This window comes from Chiloscyllium plagiosum, chromosome 22 (genome assembly GCF_004010195.1).
Source record: "Chiloscyllium plagiosum isolate BGI_BamShark_2017 chromosome 22, ASM401019v2, whole genome shotgun sequence".
NCBI classification, from domain to species: Eukaryota; Metazoa; Chordata; class Chondrichthyes; order Orectolobiformes; family Hemiscylliidae; genus Chiloscyllium; species Chiloscyllium plagiosum.
The window spans coordinates 53209942-53232353 of record NC_057731.1 but is presented as its reverse complement, the minus strand read 5'-3'; the positions used below and the strand labels follow the sequence as shown (position 1 = coordinate 53232353).

Sequence of the window (22412 nt, the reverse complement as noted above, 5' to 3'; positions counted from 1 at the left end):
AACTGATGTGGAACATAAAGTGGGGAGTCAGAAAGTTGTATGATAAACCCTCCATTCTCAACAACATCCTGGTAAATCTTTTCTGAACCCTCTCCAGTTTTGATAATGTCCTTCCTCTACCAGGGCAATCAGAACTGGACACAGTGTTCCAGAAGAGGCCTCACCAATGTCCTGTACAACCTCAACATGATGTCCCAACTCCTGTACTCAAAGGTCTGAGAAATGAAGGCAAGCGTGCTAAACACCTCCTTCACCCCCCTGTCTACCTCTGACACAAATTTCAAAGCATTCTGTACCTGAAGCCCTACCTCTCTCTGTTCTACACCTCGACCCAAGGCCTCACTATTAATTATAAAAGTCCTGCCCTTGTTTGAGAGTTTGAGACCTAAAGATAGACTGGAAAGGCTGGGATTTTTCTCACTGGAGTGTAGGAGGTTGAGGGGAGACCTTATTGAGGTTTACAAAATCATGAGGGGCATGGATAGGATAAATAGACAAGGGTGCTTTCACTAAGCGGGGGATTTCAAAACTATTGGGCATATTTTTAAGATGAGAAGAGAATGATTTAAGAAGAACAAGAGGGGATTTTTTTTTCTTATACTGAGAGTGGCACGGTGGCTCAGTGGTTAGCACTGCTGCCTCAAATCAACAGGGACTCAGGTTCGATTCCAACCTCGGGCGACTGCCTGTGTTGAGTTTGCACATTCTCCCCATTTCTGCATTGGTTTCCTCCCACAGTCCAAAAATGTGTAGGTTAGGATGAATTAGCCATGTTAAATTGCCCGTAGTGTACGGGATGTGTAGGCTAGGTGCATTAGTCAGGGGTAAATGTAACATAATAGGGTTGGGAAATGGGTCTGGGTGGGTTATTCTTCGGAGGGTCGGTGTGGACTTGTTAGGCCGAAGGGCCTGTTTCCGACTGTAGGGATTCTAATTCTAATTCATAAAAAGTGCTTCATGTGTGGAATGAACAGCCAGAGGAAGTGGTGGATGCATGTGCAGTTACAATGTTTAAGATATTTGGATAAGTTCACGAACAAAAAAGGGTTGGAGGGATATGGGCCGAATGCAGGCAGGTGGGACTAATTTAGTTTGGGAACATTTCCATGCTGTACAACTATGAGTCTAAGGTAAGAAGCTGATGAGGAGAACTGGGTGAAGATAGTTGAGGAGGAGAATGTCACACTAAAGGGAAGTATAAAATATGCCAATTGAACAAAGATTGTTGGAGTTTTCTCTTAGGCCCATTAACAGGTGGACTCCCCCGTGCTCGATTAAACCTTTGCTGAATTAACCTTTGCTGGATCAACTTACATTGAATGCCATAAAGGCTAGGTAAAGAATTCCCATTTACTGATGCAGTGACAATTTCATCTCTTCACTATTCAAAGAATGAAGCAGATCAGGAGGCTGCCTTTCAGTCCATCTGCCTGTGCTGGATCATCATAAGAGCTATTCCAGTCAGCTCCCCCCACTCCTGATATCCCCGCAAATATTCCCTCTTTGATGATGTCTACAATTCCCATTCTGAAAGTTATTGTTGAATTTGCTCCTACCACCCCTTCCTGGTACAGATACAAACAACTCGGTGAGCAAGACAAAATGTTTCTCATCATTCTGTCAATCGCCTTTCGTCTATGTTCTCTGTTTAATGACCTTTCCTCTTTATTCACTTCCTTATTCACAAAGTTCATTCACAATTTTAAAAATTTTAGATTAGATTAGATTCCCTACAGTGTGCAAGCAGGCCCTTCAGCCCAACAAGTCCACACCGACCCTCCGAAGAGTAACCCACCCAGTCCCATTTCCCTCTGACTAATGCACCTAACGTTATGGGCAATTTAGAATGGCCAATTCACCCAACCTGCACATCTTTGTGTTTTCTTTCAACAAAGTGAATTTGGAAATGATAGTGTTAGAAAATGAAAAAGGAAGGAAATACGTTTCTCACTGTGGTGTACAGAGAGCTAACAGGACGCCTGTGGTACAGTGGTATTGTCCTTGCCTCTGAGCCAGGAATCCTGGATTCAAGTCTCACCTGCTCCAATGTGTGCAATAATACCTGACATTGAAGACAGAGATGAGGAGGAATTTCTTCTTTCAGATGGATGACTGTCTTTGGAACTCCTTGCTACAGAGAGCTGCAGGGACAGAGTCTTTGTGTATATTTCAGGCTGAGATGGATTCCTGATAGGTCGGAGGATCAAGGATTACAGGGCAAGGGTAGGAAAGTGAACATGTGGAATGTCAGATCAGCCACAATCCTACTGAATGGGGAAGCAGGTTGGAGGAGTCCATTGGCCTACTACAGGTCCTATTCAGATTCAGAGTCATACAACATGGAAACAGACCCTTCAGTCCAACTCATCCACGCTGACCAGACACCCCAATCTGATCTAGTCCCATTTGCCAGCATTTGACCCATATCTCTCTAAACCCTTCCCATTCACACACATACATCCAGGTGTCTTTTAAATGTCGTAATGGTGGCAGCCTGTCTGAAGTAATCTGCGTGAAGTGCCTTACGTGTTTTCTATGTTAAAAGATGCTACATGAATACAGGCTGTTCAGCGTGGAACGGGATTGGATCAGCTTAGTTCATTAGTAAATAGGCTACTTTGCACAAGTGCAACTGAGCTAACTCAATATTGAATAAATCTCCAAAACATAAGAGTTGCAACAGTATTGTATACTCATGATCAACAAAGACCACCTTGCTTAGAAGTTCCTCCTGATTGGGAATCCAGATCATTATATTTCCAACATCCCTGAATATCTCAGCTGGCTTAGCTCAACTGTTTGATCAAACTGGTCTGGTATCTTCTGAACATTTGGTTATTTCGGTCTGTGGTTTAATCTCTGATTAGAAAATGTCTATAAGATGCCACTGGAAGGAGCAGAGAAGGAGACAGCAGCTTGGAAACACCACTCTCTGCAGCATTGAGTTGGGGCCAGTCTCCCGTTAATCCGTGCCCTGTCTCGCAGCTTTGTCACGCACTGCTTTCACTCCCTAGGATCAGGCCCCACTTGCTCCCACTTCCATAGAGCGGGAATCCGAAGCTGATCTCCCCATTCTCCTGCCAGTGGCTGTCCGGTGGGCAATCGGTGCTCCAGCTGCCTATTCATAACGGGTGACAAATAAACAGGGCTGAAAATGCGCAGCAGGTCAGGCAGCATCCAAGGAACAGGAGAATCGACGTTTCAGGCATAAGCCCTTCTTCAGGCCTTCTTCAGGCTTATGCCCGAAACGTCGATTCTCCTGCTCCTTGGATGCTGCCTGACCTGCTGCGCTTCTCCAGCAACACATTTTCATGTCTGATCTCCAGCATCTGCAGTCCTCACTTTCTCCTCAACAAATAAACAGGGCCCAGTTCACACAACGAGGCCAGAACGCAAGAGTCCGACTGGGCCGTTCAGTTTCCCAGAGCAGCAGGGCCTTCAGACATTACTCCTTTCCTCGTTCCCAGTCCTACCTCTAACTCGGTGGGTAGTATTTCACTCAGAAGGGTATGGGGTCAAATCCCACTCCCAAGAATTGGAGTTCAAATCCCCAGGCTGGTAATCAGGGAGTGGAGCTTTTTTATTCACAGGATGTGGGTATCACTGGCTGGGCAAGCATTGATTGTGCATCTCTAATTACCCAGAGGACAGTTGCAAGTCAACCACATTGCTGTGGGTCTGGAGTCACATGTAGACCAGACCAGGTGAGGACTGATGTTTCATTCGTGAAGAAGATGGATTCTTCCCGATTCATGGTAATCATTAGACTCTTGTCTCCAGATTATTGTTGAATTCAAATTCCATCTGCCATGTTGGGATTTGAAGCCAGCTCCCCAGAACATTACCTGGCTCTCTGGATTAATAGTCTAGCGATAATACCACTAGGCCATCGCTCCCTCAAACAGTCAGAGGTGCTATTTTTCAGGTTAGATCTTAAACCTCGGTCCTCTCTTCTCTGTTAATGGGTCCACGGCATTATAGAAGGAGTTGCTCAAACCAATAAAAGGCCTTCATTTCACATTTTGGCACTGTACTGCAGCTGGCAAATCTCATCAGTGCCTTTTTGTTTGTTGGGTCTAACTCTGGGCCAAAAGGTCCAAGTTCAAGTCCCAGTTTTCACAGAGGTGCCAATATCTTTAATTAACCTGCTCAGGGATGGTATTACACATCTCTGGAATAGGTATCACCTGAACCCAGGCCTCCTGTCTCAGAGTTAGGGATGTTACCACAGCAACGCAATAGCCCCCAAGATAGAGGTGTGCCATAACATGTACGAACAGTGAGATAACTCCATGAAGGCTGGTATCCCGTTACCAAGTCCCCCTTTATTTCCATGTGCATAGCACTTGACACTGACTCAGCTCCCTCAGAGCCAGCTCTCAGAGTGAACAGAACCTCTGACACTCCTGTTTATATCTGTCAGCCAGGGCTCCCTGATTAGACCAGATTAACAGCCCCAATCAGGAAGTTCATATTGATTCTGAGCTTGATTAAACAACTTGATTAAAAATAATCTAAAGATCATTTATCTCATTGCTGTAGCTGAATGAGACTCCTCTTTAATACAAGGTCATTGGCTGTAAAGTGACTGGAGACAGCCTGGGGCAACGACGTGGTGGGAAACCAATCTATCATCACGGCGATGCTAACACACGCTCAGTACACGCTGCTTCAGTAAGCTGTGCTGGGATGTTACCAGCAGGGCACAGTGTGTTGGAGTGAGCCTGAACTGCTTCCCTGGGACTCTGGGGAAGTGAGTTGAATCTGATCCTGTTGTGGGAACATAGGAGCAAGCCATTCAACCCATCTAACCTACTCTGCCATTCTAGATCAATGCAAATCATCGGGCTCAATGTCATTTTCCTTTGTGATCTTCCAATTCCTGCATCTCATTCCTAATTGGAAACCTATCAGACTCTACATTGAGCTTCCACATCCTTAATAACCCAATGTTGCAGAGACAAGTGCCATCCAAATGCATACCGATCGTCTATCTACAATGAGCAAAGCAATGTACACACACGTACTGCACACAAACATGTGTCCACACACGTGTGCCCGCCATGTATAAATTTATATCCACACATAAACGTGTTGATACTTGCATGCACGCTGCATACAAATATATTCACATACATGTGTGCATCACACAAACATGTGTACACAGACTTGCTGCACATAAATACATACGTGCACATGTACTCATGCACTGCACACAAACATGGACTCATATGGCATAAACACACCGGCTGTGCACACATGTAGACATGCTGCACACACATGCACACACACACACGTACACATACATACGTATACGCATGCGTCAGCAACACACACTGGTTAACAATTGAATAGCTGATCTTGCTTGTACCCAGCCAATGGGTTTCAGATCCCATTGCCAGCTGAACCCTGAGTAAAATCCTTGGATGGCACAGTCTGTTCCTTTGGGAAGGGCCTCCACCACAACTCCAGATATGCTCCAGGTATACCCACTTCCAGCTGCACAGTAAGCACAGGCTGGAGCCCTCAGTGACACTTCACTGCACAGCGCATTCATCAATACACTGCACAGCACAAGCCACACCACTCTCCGCACAAACATCTTCTCAATGAATCAGGAACAAGCGAAGCTTTCATTGCTGAAAGAAGTGCATCAGATGGATTTTTTAAAAACTGATGAATGACAGAAACTAATTACTCTGCAGAGTGCTGCGATGTGGTTGGCGGGTTTGCCATGTCACTCGATCCTCAGCAACAGTCCAAACAGCCCGGTAATAGCAGGCAGCTGAGTCAACAGTGAGGTACTGAATTCACAGGGCCAAGTCTAAACAGCTATAGTCCATACTGCGACCAGGCACCCCCTCACATCTAATTAACACACCCAACTGAACTGTGGCAGCGTAACATCGGGCATTTCTGGAGCACCCTTTAAAGCAAAAAAAATCCCAGAGCACTTCATGGGAGAGAGAATCTGATATTAGCACAGGTGAGCCAGGTTACAAGCAAAATCTTAAAGGAGGACAGACCCATTGTCGTTACTTGAAAGATCTTTTGTTGTGTTTTTTGTTAGCACTTCAGTTCCTGATCTTTGGGCACCCTGTGCGGAGGGGTGTAGCCAGACTGGAGGATCTCCTCATGGGTCTGCTTCTGGGCCTGGCCAAGCTGGATATAACCAGGTCCAGGCAGCGGGCCAAGGAGGGGGTTATCTCTGCCAACTGCCCGCCCCTTTTCCATGGTTACATCTGAGCCCGGTGTCATTGGAGAGAGAGGGGTGCCCATCAACGCTTTCAGAGAGAGAGGTGGGCACCACAGTGCTTTCCAACCCCCCCCAACTCCACTTTGATTTAACCCCTTCCTGCTCTCCCTGCCCCACCCTCACCTTCAATGGCTTGCTGGCATTGCTGGCACATTGGTAGTGTCCCTACCTCTGAGCCAGGAGAAGAAAGTGAGAACTGCAGATGCTGGAGATCAGAGTCAAGAGTGTGGTGCTGGAAAAGTACAGCAGGTCAGGCAGCATCTGAGGAGCTGGAAAATCAACGTTTCAGGCAAAATGAGTCCTGATGAAGGGCTTATGCCTGAAATGTCGATTCTCCTGCTTCTTGGGTGCTGCCTGACCCTGCCGTGCTTTTCCAGCACCACACTCTCGAATCTAAGCCAGGAGACCAAAGTTCAGGTCGCAGAGGTGTCTCTGAACAGGGCAGTTAGTGAATATATAGGAGAAAACAAGGAGGTACAGTGATTTACAGTGTGGAAGGCAAAACCGTCAATATAAATCTGAGACTAATTAAGAGGAACCATTTCTCCTGAGTAAAGATCATGGGTAAAGTTCTGCCTCAGTCACACTGCCTCACACCCAATGCTATGTTCCACACAAAGGTCATATGGTTCACCTCCTCTCATACATCTGTAGCAGGGACCAAAAGGAATGAAGCCATAAACCAGATTTGTTTATTGGCCTTCGGGTTCCCTAACCCTGCCATCACTGACTGGAAAGAACGTGGTGTAAAGCAAAGATATTAAACTGGATCTGACGTTTGTTGGCCCTTCTGCATCAACAATACCTATCAGCTGGTAATGGTCGTCACTATGGACACTTGAGGCCCCCCATGCAATGGTGATACAGTGGGAAACACCATCAGCTCATTTCCATTCCCCACCACTTCACAGGGTCTGACAGTAACTGCAAATATTGTAACCAATTAAATAAAAAGGGTATACAATGCAAACAGAACAGGTGGTGTGGTGTAGGGTAGCGGGATGGGTGAGCTGAAGTTTTTGGATATCCTTGGGGTCAAGACAGTCAAACCTGGTTTTCTCCAGGAGCTGTGGGTCAAAATCCCAGAATTCCTGAGTTTGACACCTTTAACAGCAAGTGTTCCCACAGCAAGGTGCCAACTGCTGCAATAAATGCCTCCGACTCAGCATTCAGCCCACAGGAGTGCAGACTGGCCTGTCTGGAACATCCACATCGACTCCATATTTAACCATGGACTGAAGCTAGACTCCATGGACTGTTGTCCCACGGGGTGGGAGATCAATAAAGTGAGCCAAGGGGACTCGACAAGGCCAGGTGGAATGAATGTGTCAAAGTGACGTTTGCAAATGATCCAACAACAGAACAGACCTAAAGGGCTGCACGCTATTAGTCTCCTGTTACTTTATTTTTTTTACACACATCCATCTATATTCAAGAAAGTCCACCACTGCTGTTCTCAAGGAGAATATGAATAGGCACTAACAAGCAAATTGTTTTCTTGAATCTGTGGCCCATCCAATGACGTGTGGAGTGCACACACAGGAGGACCTCAGTGTATATTTTTAAGCTCTCCTGATTTAGGATCGTTGAACCCCACAGTGTGAAAGCAGGCCATTCAGCCCACACTGACCCTCTAAAGAGCATCCCACCCAGACCCACCCCATCTCTGTTTTTGCCATGGCTAACCCACCTAGCCTGAACATCCCTGAACAGTGTGGGCAATTTAGGATGGCTAATCCACCCTAACTTGCGTATGCTTGGACAGTGGGAGGAAACTCACACAGACACGGGAAGAATGTGCAAACTTCACACAGACAGTCACCCAAGGCTGGAATTAAATCTGGGTCCTGAGCACCGTGAGGCAGCAGTGTTAACCACTGAACCACTGTGCCACCCTTTTAACGATATGATAGCAGTGGAGAGGGTGCACAGGAGGTTAGACAGGTTGATCTGCTTTAATGCATGTTTCCTCAACGCGAATTTGTTGTAACATGATTGACGAATTAGGGTGCTGCTTGTAAAGTGTATAATTTTAAGGTGTGTGTTGGCTGTAATGTGATTACATCGCCAATACTTTACGCGCTGTTTCTAAAGCGTGATTTTCTACAAAGCGCGGATGCACGAGAACACAGCCATCGCTTTCTGGATGGACTGACTATACCTGGATACGACTGAGCTGGAAAGTTTTAATTATGAAGAGAAATTGGATACACTGGGTTTTGTTTTCCTTGGAGCAGTGGAGACTGAGAGGGGACTTGTACAGAATTATGAGGGGCACAGGCAGGGGAGACAGGAAGAAACTTTTCCCCATGGTACAGGGATCAGTGGCGTGGGGAAGGGGTTCACAGATTTATGGTAAGGGGCAGCAGGTTTAGAAGGAACGTGAGGAAATATGCTTTCACCCAGAGGATGGTGGGCCTGGTTAGCTCAGTTGGCTGGATGCCTGGCTACTGAAACAGAGTGACACCGACAGCGTGGGTTCAAATCCTGAACCAGCTGAGGTTACCATGAAGGACTGTCCTTCTGAATCTCTACCCTTGTCTGAGGTGTAGTGACCCTCACATTAAACTACCACCAATCATATCTCTCGTGCGCTCTAATGAAAGGGTAGGACTATGGTCAGGTATGGTCATGGTGACGTTACCTTGAGGTCTGTGCCTGGAAGGGTTGTAGAGACAGAAATCCTCAGAACATTCAAGAAGCAACAGAAATTGGAATTAGGATAGTTAGGTGATTGTCTATGACCAACACACACTCGATGGGCCAAAAGGCTGTTTTCAGTGCTGTCCATCTCTGTGACCCACCCCCTCCCTACTTCCAAGAGAGGAGGGACGATGAGTAAAAGACACAATGGGAATTCACCCAACCCAGCCCAGTCTAAAGTTTCATTGTAGAGTTCACTGCCCAAACCTGCAGTGGGAGGACTGCCTGACTGTAAACAAACCTGGAGCAAACTTTCTCAAAGAATAAACGGGAAAGCGAGTCTTGTTAATCTGAGTTGGCAAATGCATTTGTCTGGTTGGCGTGTCCGTAATTAAAGGGCGATTAATAACCTGAGGAATACATGTCTACAAAAAAGGTGAGAATGTAGCTGGGGAGCCAAAGCACACTGTTGATGATTCAGGGAGAGATAGTCCACTTTTACCAAAGATTAAAGAAGCATTATAACCACTGCCATTGCTGCAGGATTGGTCAGGATAGCAGAGCTGAGGCAGCAGCTATGGAGACAGCAAGGACTGCAGAAGCCAAAGTCAGTAGATGTGTTGCTGAGAAAACACAGCACATTTCGGGCAGAACCATTGACTTTCCTGCTCCTCAGATGCTGTCTGACCTGCTGTACTTTTCCAGCTCCACATCGACTGACAGCAGCTATGGAAGTTTGCCTCCTACAAGGATCCCGAACTTTTTAAACTCGGTGTAAAGACAAGATTCGCCTCTGCAAGGATATGATTCTTCATTCACCCCACGACAAAGGTATTGACCGTGGCTAGCCATGTCACTTCTCCATGAGAATGTTAAAGGCTCACATTGCATGCTGGGACAATCTAGCCCATTGCCCAGGTAGGTGGACCTGTCAAGGACTGAGAGGTTGCTGCAATTTAGGAGGGGCTGCCCTGTGGAGGAGCTGCCAAACTGAAACCCTGCCTACTCCCTCAAGTCAACATAAAAGATTCCCACAGCATTGGTGCAAGGAACAGACACAATGGGCCAAATGGCCTCCTTCTGCACCATGACAATTCTGCAAACAGGGCAGCTCTCCCCGGTAAAAACCAAAAGAACTGTGGGTGCTGTAAATCACAAACAAAGGCAGAAATTGCTGTAAAACCTCAGCAGGTCTGGCAGCATCTGCAGAGAGAAATCAGAGTTAATGTTTTGGGTCGAGTGACCTTTCCTCAAAACATTGATCTGATCTTTAAACTGATGTGTCTGCTCATTATCTCATTGAGGTTTACAAATAACATGGTTTATAAATAACAGAAACCCAAAACAGCCCTTTTTAAAATAATCGCTCATGGGGCATGGGCATCACTGGCTGGGCCCAGCATTTATTGCCCGTCCCTAGTTGCCCCTTGAGAAGGATGAGCTGCCTTCTTGAATCACCGCAGTCCATGTGCTGTGGGTAGACCCACAACGCCCTTAGGAAGGGAATTCCAGGATTTTGACCCAGCCACAGTAAAGGAACGACGATATATTTCCAAGTCAGGATGGTGAGTGGTTTGAAGGGGAACTTGTTAGGGGGAGGTGTTCCCATGCTGCCCTTGTCCATCTAAATGCAAAGGGGAATGGGTTTGGAAGGTGCTGTCTGAGAACATTTGGTGAATTTCTGCAGTGCATCTTGTTAAATAGTACAGACTGCTGCTACTGAGAGTGGGTGGTGGAGGGAGTGGATGTTTGTGGATGTGGTACCAGTCAAGCGGGGGCTGCTTTGTCCTGGATGGTGTTAAGCTTCTTGAGTGTTGTTGGAGCAGCAGCCATCTCGGCAAGTGGGGAGTATTCCATCACACTCCTGACTTGTGCCTTGTAGATGGTAGACAGGCTTTGAGGAGTAAAGAGATGTGTTACTCACCACAATATTCCTAGCTTTTGACCCATGTTTATGTGGTGAGACCAACTGAGATTCTAGTCAAGGAGTTGATAGTGGGGGATTAAGGAACACCATTAAATATCAAGGGGCAGTGATTAGATTGTCTCTTGTTGGAGATAGTCACTGCCTGGCATTTGTGCAGCCTGAAGGGGACATGCCACTTGTCAGCCCAAGGCTGGCTATTGTCCAGATCTTGTTGAATATTGTGCAATCATCAGCAGACATCTCCACTTCTGACCTTGAGATGGAGGGAAGGTCATTGATGAAGCAAAGTTAGGTGGCATTGTAGACAGTGTAGATAACAGCATAAAATTACACAGGGATATTGACAGACTAGGTGAATCGGCAAAACTGTAACAGATGGTGTTCAATGTGAACAAGTTATGGGGGCTATCCATTCTGGAAGGAAGAAGGACAGATCGGGGTATTTTCTAGATGGAATGAAGTTAAACACAGCAGATGTCCAAAGAGATTTGGGGGTTCAGGAGTATCAATCTTTTAAATGCCATGACCAGGTGCAGAAAATAATCATGAAAGCTAACAGAATGTTGGCCCTTATATCGAGAGGATTGGACTACAGGGATGGAGAGGTTATGATGCAATTATACAAACCCCTGGTTAGTCCCCACTTGGAACAGATCTGTGCACCACACCTCAGAAAGGATAGATTCACCTTGTAGTAAGTACAAAGCAAGTTTACAAGAATGAAACTTGGGACCTCAGGGGTTAGATTATGATGAGAGATTATATAAATCAGGTACGTCTTCTCCAAAATTGAGAAGGTTAAGGGGTGATTTGATCAAAGTCTTCAAGAGATGTGCAGGTCAAGTGAATTGGCCATGCTAATTTGCTCACAGAGGGAAGTGGGTCTGGGTGCGTTACTCTTTGGAGGGTTGGTGTGGACTGGTTGGGTTGAAGGGCCTGTTTCCACACTCTAGGGAATCTAATCATGATTATTTATTTAAACCTAACAGGAAGGGATAGGGTAGGTAAAAATAAACTATTTCCAGTGGTTGGCAACTCTAGAGCTAGGGGCATAGTCAGAATCAGGGCCAGACTGTTCAGGAGAGATGGTGGGAAGCACTTCCACACACACACAGGGTGGGAGAGGTTTGGAACTCTCTTCCACAAACAGCAGTGGATCAGGGATCAGTTGTGTATGTTAGATCTGAAAGAGATAAATTATTGTTAAGTAATGGTATTAAGGAATATGGGCCAAAGGCAGGTCTATGGAGTTAGGCCACAGATCAGCCATGATCTCCCTGAATGGTGGGACAGGCTGGAGGGGCTGAATGGCCTACTCCTGTTCCTACGTTCCAATCTGATACAGAAACTGCTCTCAGTGGGAGATTTGAAAAGATGTTGATTTCTGATAATTGCTGAAACGCAATCTGAGACTTTTCTTTCCAAAACAATGAGAGGCCTATGACCTAGAATATGTGGCCTGCCTGTTTGGTGGGTCGGGCTTTCCAAACTGAATCCGGATAAGAACCTGAAGAAATGGCTTGTCTGAAAAGAAAATCAGGACAGTGAGGAAATACTGGGTAAAAGCAAATTACTGCGGATGCTGGAATCTGAAACCAAAAGAGAAAATGCTGGAAAATCTCAGCAGGTCTGGCAGCATCTGTAAGGAGAGAAAAGAGCTGACAGAGGGTCAGTTAGACTCGAAACGTCAGCTCTTTTCTCTCCTTACGGATGCTGCCAAACCTGCTGAGATTTTCCAGCATTTTCTCTTTTGGTTTGGGAGGAAAACCTGGGACCAGCCGAGTTGCAGAGAAATAACAGATCAATGTTCCCCCTGCTGTAGAATGGGATTAGAGTAGTTGTGATTTTGACCAGCATAGAGATGATAGGCCAAAGGACATTCTTTCTGTGTTGCAGATCTCTACAATTTTATGACCATTCGTCTAGAATTCCACAAGATCAACAACAGACTGTTCTGGAATAGTATATGATTTTTTGTTGACACCTGTCCATATAATTGCTACTTTTCCAACCAAGCCTGCGCTTTCCACTGACCTCAGACCCATTTTAATGCAAGATACGCTGGAATGACATGAGCCAAAGCTCCAGTTCCCTGTGGTTTAACACAGTCACTATCCCGGACTGACTGGTCTCCATTTTACTCAGTGCCTCCTCTGTTTTGCTTTGCTGACTGGGACTTGCCTCCCTCCGTCTGTGACATATTATAAGTGCAAACTGTGCAAGGGACTCCCAATGTTGCCACACTAAGTTTCTGCCCCATTCATAGCCCATTAACAGACCCTGGAAACTCGGTGCATACAGGAGTCTGAAGGAATATTAACTACCAGCATCCAAAGTCATCAAACAAGTTCCTGCTAAACGCAAGGGTTTTTTTAAAATCTTATTTTGCCAACATGAAATCTGTGTGGATATTTTTTCCACTGTCCTAATTTGAAGCTGATAGGAGAGATGTAAAATGCTTCTTGCATACAAAACAAAAATTCACAGGCCTCCAAAAGGTTAACTCTTTGGTGTAGTGGGATGGCAGGAGCTGAACTAATTACAATCAGTGGGTGGATCAGGAACCCCAGGGGGGAAGGGCCTGAGGATCTCTCAGCACCAGAGGACAGTCTGGGCGCGTTCCAACCGCACACTCTACAGAAACAGCTCAACAAACAAGACAAATGAAGTGAAGAGAGGGGAAGAGAGAGAGAGAAAAAAAAAGAGAAGGGAAGGGAGGTGGAGGGACAGACATTACAATGCACAGCCTCAGCTCATTCATTCAGCCAGCCAACCTCACACTCTCTCCGCACGCTGTTCCCTTTCAGCTCAATAAATTCACAACCAACAGCAGCTTTCCTTCTCCTCCTGTGTTAGGAACGGCAGGCACAAATAAAAAAAAGGTGACTTTCAAGACTCGCAATCAGTTTAAGCCAGTCGAAAATTAAAATCCAGAGAGGATACTTGCAGAGATCTAACCCACATTTCTAAAATAAACACTGCTTTACAAGCAAGCCACTGAGAGATGCAAAGGGCATTCTGATCGAATTTATTGTCAAAACCTCTTTATTTTAACCTTCTGAAGTGAGTTTTTACGAGTTGCCTTGCGGCCCGGATATCTCCCTCAAGTAGTGCCCGTTAAACTTGGATAAAGCTGCTTACCATTGCTGTCCTCCTCCATGGTTTCTCTGAAGACTAAGCCTCTAGTGTACACACAGTGATTCTCAGGCAGCGGTAGTACCGTCTGTAATCTCCCTTTGCCGTCCTCATACACACACACACTCTCTCTCTCTCTCCTTGCGAGCTGGGAAAGTGATTGCTTCTCGCCAGCCCACAGTCACAGTCCAACTGAAGCTGTCATTGCATTGCCCGCCTCCACATGAAATGCCCAACCCACTGCCACCTCCTCCTGCCTCAGGGTACACTTCAAGGTGGGAGGGGAACTGGTCAGCATGTTCTCACTGTCCTGAAGACTTGAAAGAAAAGCGACGTGGGGAGGAGTTTAATCGAGAGAGTTTGTGTTACATTAACTCCTCGCTGCTCTCTCACTCTCAGCTCAGTGCAGTAAGAGCCCATTGGGGCTGGACTAGATCCTTGAAGGAGCAATAAAATTCGGGCCCGTTCCCCACAATCCTGAGTGTCACTTTTATTTAAATTAACCATCCAATGCCCCGACTGAATGCCTCAAGTGAACCCGCCTCTACCACATTTCCAGACCGTTCATTCCCTTTTGTTGTGTGAGGGACAAAGGCTTTTCCCACTTTTGTTTCCTTTACTAATTACCTTCTATCTGTGTGCCCTCTCATTCTCGATTATGTCAGGAGAGGAAACAGCTATTCCCAATCTACACTGACATACCAGAGGGATCTGTACAGCGGATCCTATTCTCTGTTGAGACTGCCAGCTGACTGAACTGCCTGCAGAGCTGCACAGTGGTATCTGGCTACAGCAATGCTATTTTCTCCCAATGTCCTCGGGTATGAATGTACTACAGCACAGTTCACCGGACTGTGAAAAGCAGTGATTCATTCCACCCCCACCCCCCAGCACCCAGATACAGATATTTTGGTTGAAATCAAAAAGAAATCTCTGCCCAGAATCCTGACATTCTATCATCCCTCCCAACTACCAGGGATGAGGTTCGAATTCTTGAGAATCGGGATTGTATAACCCAGACTGCTCTTTGACCACAGTACCAAGTGAGTGCTGCACTGTCAGAGATGCTGTCTCTCAGCTGCAGATAGTGGAGTTAAAAATCTGCCTTTAACAGGTGCAGCACAGTGGCTCAGTGGTTAGCACTGCTGCCCCAGGGACCTGGGTTCAATTTCACCCCTGAGCAACTGTCTGTGTGGAGTTTGCACACCCATTTTCCCTGTATATGTGGGTTTCCTCCCACAGTCCAAAGATGTGCAGATCAGGCTGGATTGGCCATGGGAAATGCAAGGACTGGGTGGGACGCTCTTTCGAAAGTCAGTGTAATCTCTCTCCACAAATGCTGCCAGACCTGCTGAGTTTCTCCAGTGTAGCCTGTGTTTGTTTCACACAGAGTAGCAATAGTCGGCCAATATTTCAGGGGTAGAGCCCTTTTTCTTCAGGATCAATATCCCTTGCACATCTCTCAATCCCTGAGGTCATCCTGAATACACTGAACTCTAAGATGTGTCTGGGCTAAGCTGTCTAAATGACACTGACTGCTCCAGCATTGTTGTCCAACAAGAGTCTACCTACGTAACAAGTTAAACATGGTCAGTTTTATTAGAATGTAGTAGAATGTAGCAGAATTGGGAAGGGAGACCCAAATTGGGATTACACCTGCTTTGTAAATATTGTACCAAACATAAAGGGCACAGGAAATGCTGTTCAGTGTGAATCCGTTGTGTCAGACTGTAAGTTAGACTTGAGGAGAATGGGGTGCTGAATGGAACTGACATTGAATTTATACATAGGCAAAAGTGAGGACTGCAGATGCTGGAAACCAGAATCTAGATTAGAGTGGTGCTGGAAAAGCACAGCAGGTCAGGCAGCATCCGAGGAGCAGGAAAATCGATGTTTCAGGCAAAAGCCCTTCATCAGGATTCCTGATGAAGGGCTTTTGTCCGAAACGTCGATTTTCCTGCTTCTCGGACAGTCCCAATGAAGGGCTTTTGTCCAAAATGTCAATTTTCCTGCTCCTCAGATGCTGACTGACCTGCTGTGCTTTTCCAGCACCACTCTGATCTCGACATTGAATTACATAATGAAGTGAAAAATCCAGCAGGTCGGAGTGGGGATGGGGTGCACTGAGTTACAGTCCCAGCCTGTTTGAAAGCTGCCAGTCAGCAGAATTTGACCAACAGTCACGCCACTGTCAGGTGGCACAACAGGGAACATCCCTGCACCCACTGGCAAAATATAAACCGTCCTGTGTGACTGCAAGTTGGGCTGATTCCACAGCACTGACTCTGGGACTCGTCGGGTGGGGCGGTGAGATGGTCTGATCCAGCAAATGTGTCAGCGCATACATTTCCTGCTAATTCTAACACAAGGTAGACGGACAAGAGGCTGGAAGAACACAACAAGCCAGGCAACATCAAGAGGTGCAGAAGTTGACCTTTCAGGTGTAACCCTTCTTCAGGACTGGGGGTGGATGGAAGGGGGAGCTGTAGGTAAAGTGTAGAATCCCAGGCCTGTCAGAGAGTTGCAGGAATTCCTGCATCATTCCCCTTTTCCACTTCGCTGCCAGTTGGTTGTCAAGACTGCCTCCTCACACTTTCACGGTTCCTGGTGATCGGCATGGAATGGATTTAGTCAGTTGCGACGTTGTTCTGTGCCTGCTGGCTCTGCTGTAGAGAACTTGCCAAAGGGTACACAGAAAATCACATACCAGCATACTCAAAAGGCTACCTACTTTAGAAAGACAATGGGCCAATTAAAGGTAACATAGCCACCTAAATTCTTGGCATTCTTTGCAAAGATTGTTAATTCTTTAATGCATGGTGAAGTCAGTTTGGATCGAGCAAATTCCAGCCAGATTTCCAATGTCTGACACAGCAGGCAACAGAGCTGTGAGTGAGACCTACACTGCCTGGTCATAGACTCACAGAGCACGGAAGCAGACCCTTTGGTCCAACTCATCCATGCCAACCAGATATCCCAACCTAATCCAATCTAGTCCCATTTGCCAGCACTTGGCCCATATCCCTCTAAACACTTCCTATTCATATACCCATCCAAATGCCTTCTAAATGTTGCAATTGTACCAACCTCCACCACTTCCTCTGGCAGCTCATTCCATACACACACCACCCTCTCATATCTTTCCCCTCTCACCCTAAAATTATGCCCTCTAGTTCTGGACTCCCCCAACCCAGGGAATATACCTTGTCTATTTACTCTATCTAAGCCCTTCGTGATTTTATAAACTTCTATAAGGTCACCCCTCAGCCTCCGACACTCCAGGGAAAACAGCCCCAGCCTATTCAGCCTCTCCCTGTAGCTCAAATCCTCCAATCCTGACAACATCCTTGTAAATCTTTTCTGAACCCTTTCAAGTTTCACAACATCTTTCCGATAGGAAGACCAGAATTGCACACAATATTCCAACAGTGGCCTAACCAATGTCCTTTCCAGCCGCAACATGACCTCCCAACATGTGTACTCAATATTCTGACCAATTAAGGTAAGCATACCGAATGCCTTTTCACTACCCTACCTACCTGCGACTCAACTGTCAAATAGGAGTGTCATCTAGACTCGATACATTAGCTTGTCCTCTCTCCACATATGATGCCTGACCCACTCTGCACTTTTTTGTTTTCAGTAAAGACCTGATCAATGTTTGATAAAGCAGAGATTTCATGGTTAACACTATTCATCCAGATGACCCCAGCCAAAGGAGAACATGATCTTGAAAAGCAAATAGTTTTCCCAGGATTTGGATAATACAGAGGGAGTTTTTATTTTGCGACTAACCTGGCGGGGAGAGCTTGTAAGAGACACTGAGAGCCTAACCTCTGCTAATTCCTTAACTCCAGGAGCACATGCATGTAATTGTGGAGGAGTCTAGTTGGGGCAAACACTAGTCCTCATCCTTAAATTCTCTCAGCTGTTTATAGTTCACTGCTGTTAAATCAGTCCACATGAGGTGATCATGTGCCCTGTTCAAATACAAAACAATGCGTTTGCACAAATATTGGGAAAATGCTTTCAGCACAAAATGAAGTTGTTTTGTGATAGTGTAGTCAGCTATGAGTTCCCTATTCCCAAAACACAGGCCATACTGCTCCCCTCTGACCTACCCAAATGGGGTCCCTGTTTCCATGTCACAAAGGAAGGCAGCACTCCTGCCTTACAGGATATTCAAAGTTACTCCTGGTTAATTTATCCCTCTCCTTTAAACTTTGCCCCTTTCAGTTTGAGGCTGCTGCTCAGTGATGTGCAACTGCAAATCCTCATGCTGTTTAAATATCACAGGCTCCATATGAACAATCGTTTCCCCAGTGCTCTCTCTCTCTCTCTCTGGCCTTGCCACTCTCAAATACATATTCAAGGTATTTTGGTCTCCAGAAGATGTACAACTGACTGATTCCGTGTTGGTTTCCTGGGTGTGTAGTTGACGGGGATTGACTGAGAGAGCACTTTAAACCATCCAGCTAAAACGTGTTTGTGAGTGAGGATCGAACTCACTCCATGCAGCGTTTACTTCATCATCATGGTGGGTCCAGCCTGGGATTCCAGTGGAGTGGGGTGGGGTTCAGGTCCTTGAGTCCAGAGCCTAAGTGGACATTGTCTTAAATTCTTTTTTTATTATTATATTATGGAAGGATTGTTATTCTCAACTTTTTATTTCACTACTTCTTTATTTTTCTAATTTATTACTATGATTTTGTACTTTTGAAGGTCTATAATGCTGGACTTCTTATTTCTTTACTATTCTACACTTGTGTTTCCTAAGAATTTGTATTCAAAAATCTGCACCTAGATGCCTTTGTACCTAAGATGGTATTGCAAGTAGCGACTTGTAAACTTTTCCCTGTATTCACGGGAGGATATGTCTCAAAGAAGCGGATTCAGTTCAGTTTCACTACAACAAAAGAGAAGCTCACAGCTCAAAGAGTTTGCAAGCATTGGGTGAGGGGTGGAAGAGAGCAGCTCTCGAAATTAACGCTGGGAGGTAACAGAAAAGAAAGCAGACAGCACACCTGCAGACAAAAGGCAAGGTCTGTACTCCCTGAGCCAAAACCATGATAGGAATTAGAATTGAAGAGTGCATTTCAGGCAGAGTTCTGAAGGATTTCTTCAGAAGAATTTTTCTTTACTATTCAGATTCCCTCACTGCCAATATACTCCAGCTTTTTAAAGTGGGGGGGGGATCCTTAAGCAAATGGTTTCAAATAGCATTCTTCCAAGCAGAGAGAAGGAATCAAAACACATTGCATATATAATCCCTTGAAAAGAAAAATTAGCAATTTGCTGAGCATCGCAGTGGATTTAATGTCAAACCTCTGCAGCTGTACCTTCTCATGTCCTGTTCTGGAGTGCACAGGGCACAAGCAGCAATTACATCCTGTTTCAGGATAATTCTGTTGCTCTTAACAGCAAACGGGAAGAGGGTTAGGAGACATATGCACAAATTGCACGGTGGCTAATCAAAACAACATCACCTTTCCATTCCCCTTTTGGAAAAATAAACACTGTAAATCACTCTGCAGGGCTGGCAGCATCTGTGGGAAATGAATCACAGCTAATGTGTCAGGTCAATAACCTTTCTTTAGAAGCTGGAGATTTCACAGAGAGTAAGCTCCTCACCCCGATCCCCACTCCCTGCTTTCCCCTGGCTCCACAGTCACTTATAAACTGTTAAATCTCTCATTCAGATCATACTGGTAAAAAGTCATCAACCCGAAACCTTAAGGCAGTTTCTCTCACTGCACATGTTCTTTGGGATTTAAGATTATCTGAGTCAGAACCACAGTGCAGATACCCAAAATAATTTCAGATCATACCAACAATATCCACATTTATTTCCTTTTCGGTTAGACTTGAAAAATTAACTTTGTTTCTCTCTCCACAGATGCTGCCAGACCTGCTGAGTTTCTCCAGCAATTTCTGTTTTTATTTCAGATCTTTAGCATCCACAGTATTTTGGTTGCGCTCAGGGATGATTAAGATAGGCCATTCAGCCCATCAAGTCTGCTGCACCATTCAATGGGAAGGTGGCTGATCTGATCATCCTCAATCCAGTTTCCTGCCTTTTCCCCATAACCCTCGATTCCATTGTGATTAAAAATCTGTCTATCTCAACCTTAAATACATTTAATGACCTCAGCAGCCCTCTGCAGTAAAGAATCCCACAGACACACAATTCTCTCAGAGCAGAAATTCCTCCTCATCTCATTCTTAAATGTATGGCCCCTCACTCTGACATTACGCCCTCTGGTCCCAGACCGTCCCTCAAGGGGAAACAGCCTTTCCATACCTACCCTGTCAATCTCTCTAAGAATCTTGAACATTTCAATAAAGTCACCTCTCATTCTTCTCAATTCCAACGAGTGCAGGCCTAATCTATTCACCCTCTTCTCATTACAGAGACCGGAGTGTGGTGCTGGAAAAGCAGGTCAGGCAGCATCCGAGAAGCAGGAAAATCGACGTTTGGGGCCTTTCATCAGGACTCTAATCTCCAGCATCTGCAGTCCTCACTTTCGCCTCATTAGAGAGCCCCTCAAGGCCCAGGGTCAGAGTAGTGAACCTCCTCTGGACTGCTCCTAATACTGGTATATTCCTCAGATAAAAGATCCAAAAGTGTTTACAGTGATCCAGCTGTGGTCTGATTAGTGCCTTGTCTAGTTTCAGCTAAAGCTCTCTGTCATTTATAATCCATTTCCTTTGAAATAAAGGTCAATGTTTTACTTGCCTTCCCTGTTATCTGCTGAACTTGGATATCTGCTGAGCTCAAGGACAGGGATTCTCAAATCCCTTTGTTTCCACAGCTTGCTGCAGTCTTTCTCCATTTAAATAATATTCAGATCCTCTATTCTTCCAATTTCATGTCTCCCCACATTATACTCCATATGCCAATGTGATGACCCTCTCCTGTGAGAGAACCTTCAACATCAGGTGTAGCTCACAGACAGTGGTTCCATTCAAAGATCAAAAGGTTTGCAGTATTTTAGGTGCTGGAGATGATTTCCTTGAATTCCAGGAGCAGCAATTACTGTTTTATGTGCTGTTGCATTGTTTGGAACTTTGGAAAAAAAAGTCAAAACAACAGCAGTTTAAAAGGGAGAAGAACAGACAAAGGAAGCACATGGTGAGGACAGTGCAGGAGAGAGAAAGAGAGAGAGAGAACCTGCACAGTTACTGCCTTTGCTGTTTTAATTCATGTATCGCTGGACATCGGAGTACATCTGGGAAAATTAACAAACAGTGAATTTCACAAATGATCTTGGAGGAACCTGTTTGGGCAAAGTTCACAGCACAAAAACAGATAAGTGAACCGTTGTATTAAGTGTGTCCAATAGAAAGACTGCAGTAGTGAGTAGAGTGGGTTCATTCTTGATTATATGTTTTTGGAGATATGTCTCTTGATTAAACTTAAAATATAAGTCGCAACTATTAATTTAACCTGGGACAGAGTTTGTAGAGGAATAAGACAGTGTTATTTTCTGGGTCTGTAGATTGTGAAACAGCAAAAATGGCCTTTGCAGTGATTTGTATTACTTGTCAGATGTGGGAGTTTAAAGAGAGGTTACTGCGGACTATATCTGCCATAAATGCTGTTGGCTGTGAATCTTATCAGATCGAGTGGATCGGTTGGAGAGACAGTTAGAAGCAATGAGGAATTTGCAACAGCAACAGTATGTGATGAATGGCAGTTTTAGGAAGGGGGGAAAAGTCTCAGATACAGTCACAAAGATGGGTTAACTCCGGGAAGGGTAAGACAGGTTGGCACCTAGGGCAGGAGTCTTTTGTGGATATACCCATATCAAACAGGTATGCTAGTTTGGAAAATATTGGGGGTGATGGATTCTCAGGGGAAAGTAGCACGAACAGCCAAGTTTATGGTATTGAGACTGGCTCCAATGCAACGAGGGGTACGTCAGCTTCCAAGAGATCAGTTGTGTTAGGGGATTCTGTAGTCAGAGGTACAGACAGACGTTTCTGTGGCCAGCAGCGAAAAAGCAGAATGGTGTGTTGTTTCCCTGGTGCCAGGATCAAGGATGTCTCAGAGAGGGTGCAGAATGTTCTCACGGGGGAGGAGGTCAGCAGGAGGTCATTGTCCACATTGGAAACAATGACATAGGAAGGGAAAAGTTGAGATTCTGAAGAGAAAATACAGAGAGTTAGGCAGAAATTTAAAAAGGTCCTCGAGAGTAGTAATATCTGGATTGCTCCCAGTGCTATGAGCTAGTGAGGGCAGGAATAGGAGGATAGAATAGATGAATGCATGGCTGAGGAACTGGAGTATGGGAGAAGGATTCACATTTTTGGATCATTGGAATCTCTTTTAGGGTAGAGGTGACCTGTACAAGAAGGACGGATTGCACCTAAATTGGAAAGGGACGAATATACTGGCAGGGAAATTTGCTAGAACTCCTCGGGAGGATTTAAACTAGTAAGGTGGGGGGG

The 22412-nt window shown here is 45.4% G+C and overlaps 1 protein-coding gene across 9 annotated transcripts in view; it reads right to left on the bottom strand.

Moving 5' to 3' along the window:
• The window catches only part of lzts2a (leucine zipper, putative tumor suppressor 2a), a 218523-nt gene that overhangs the window by 87356 nt on the left and 108755 nt on the right, over nucleotides 1–22412 (bottom strand). For 2 of the 9 annotated variants that reach the window (XM_043713078.1, XM_043713073.1), the window contains exon 1: nucleotides 13968–14185. The exons of the other annotated variants lie outside the window; for them this stretch is intronic. The gene's annotated coding sequence lies outside the window, so the exon portion shown is untranslated. Of the gene's footprint in view, nucleotides 1–13967; nucleotides 14186–22412 lie in introns of those variants that run through there. 9 annotated transcript variants of the gene reach the window in all.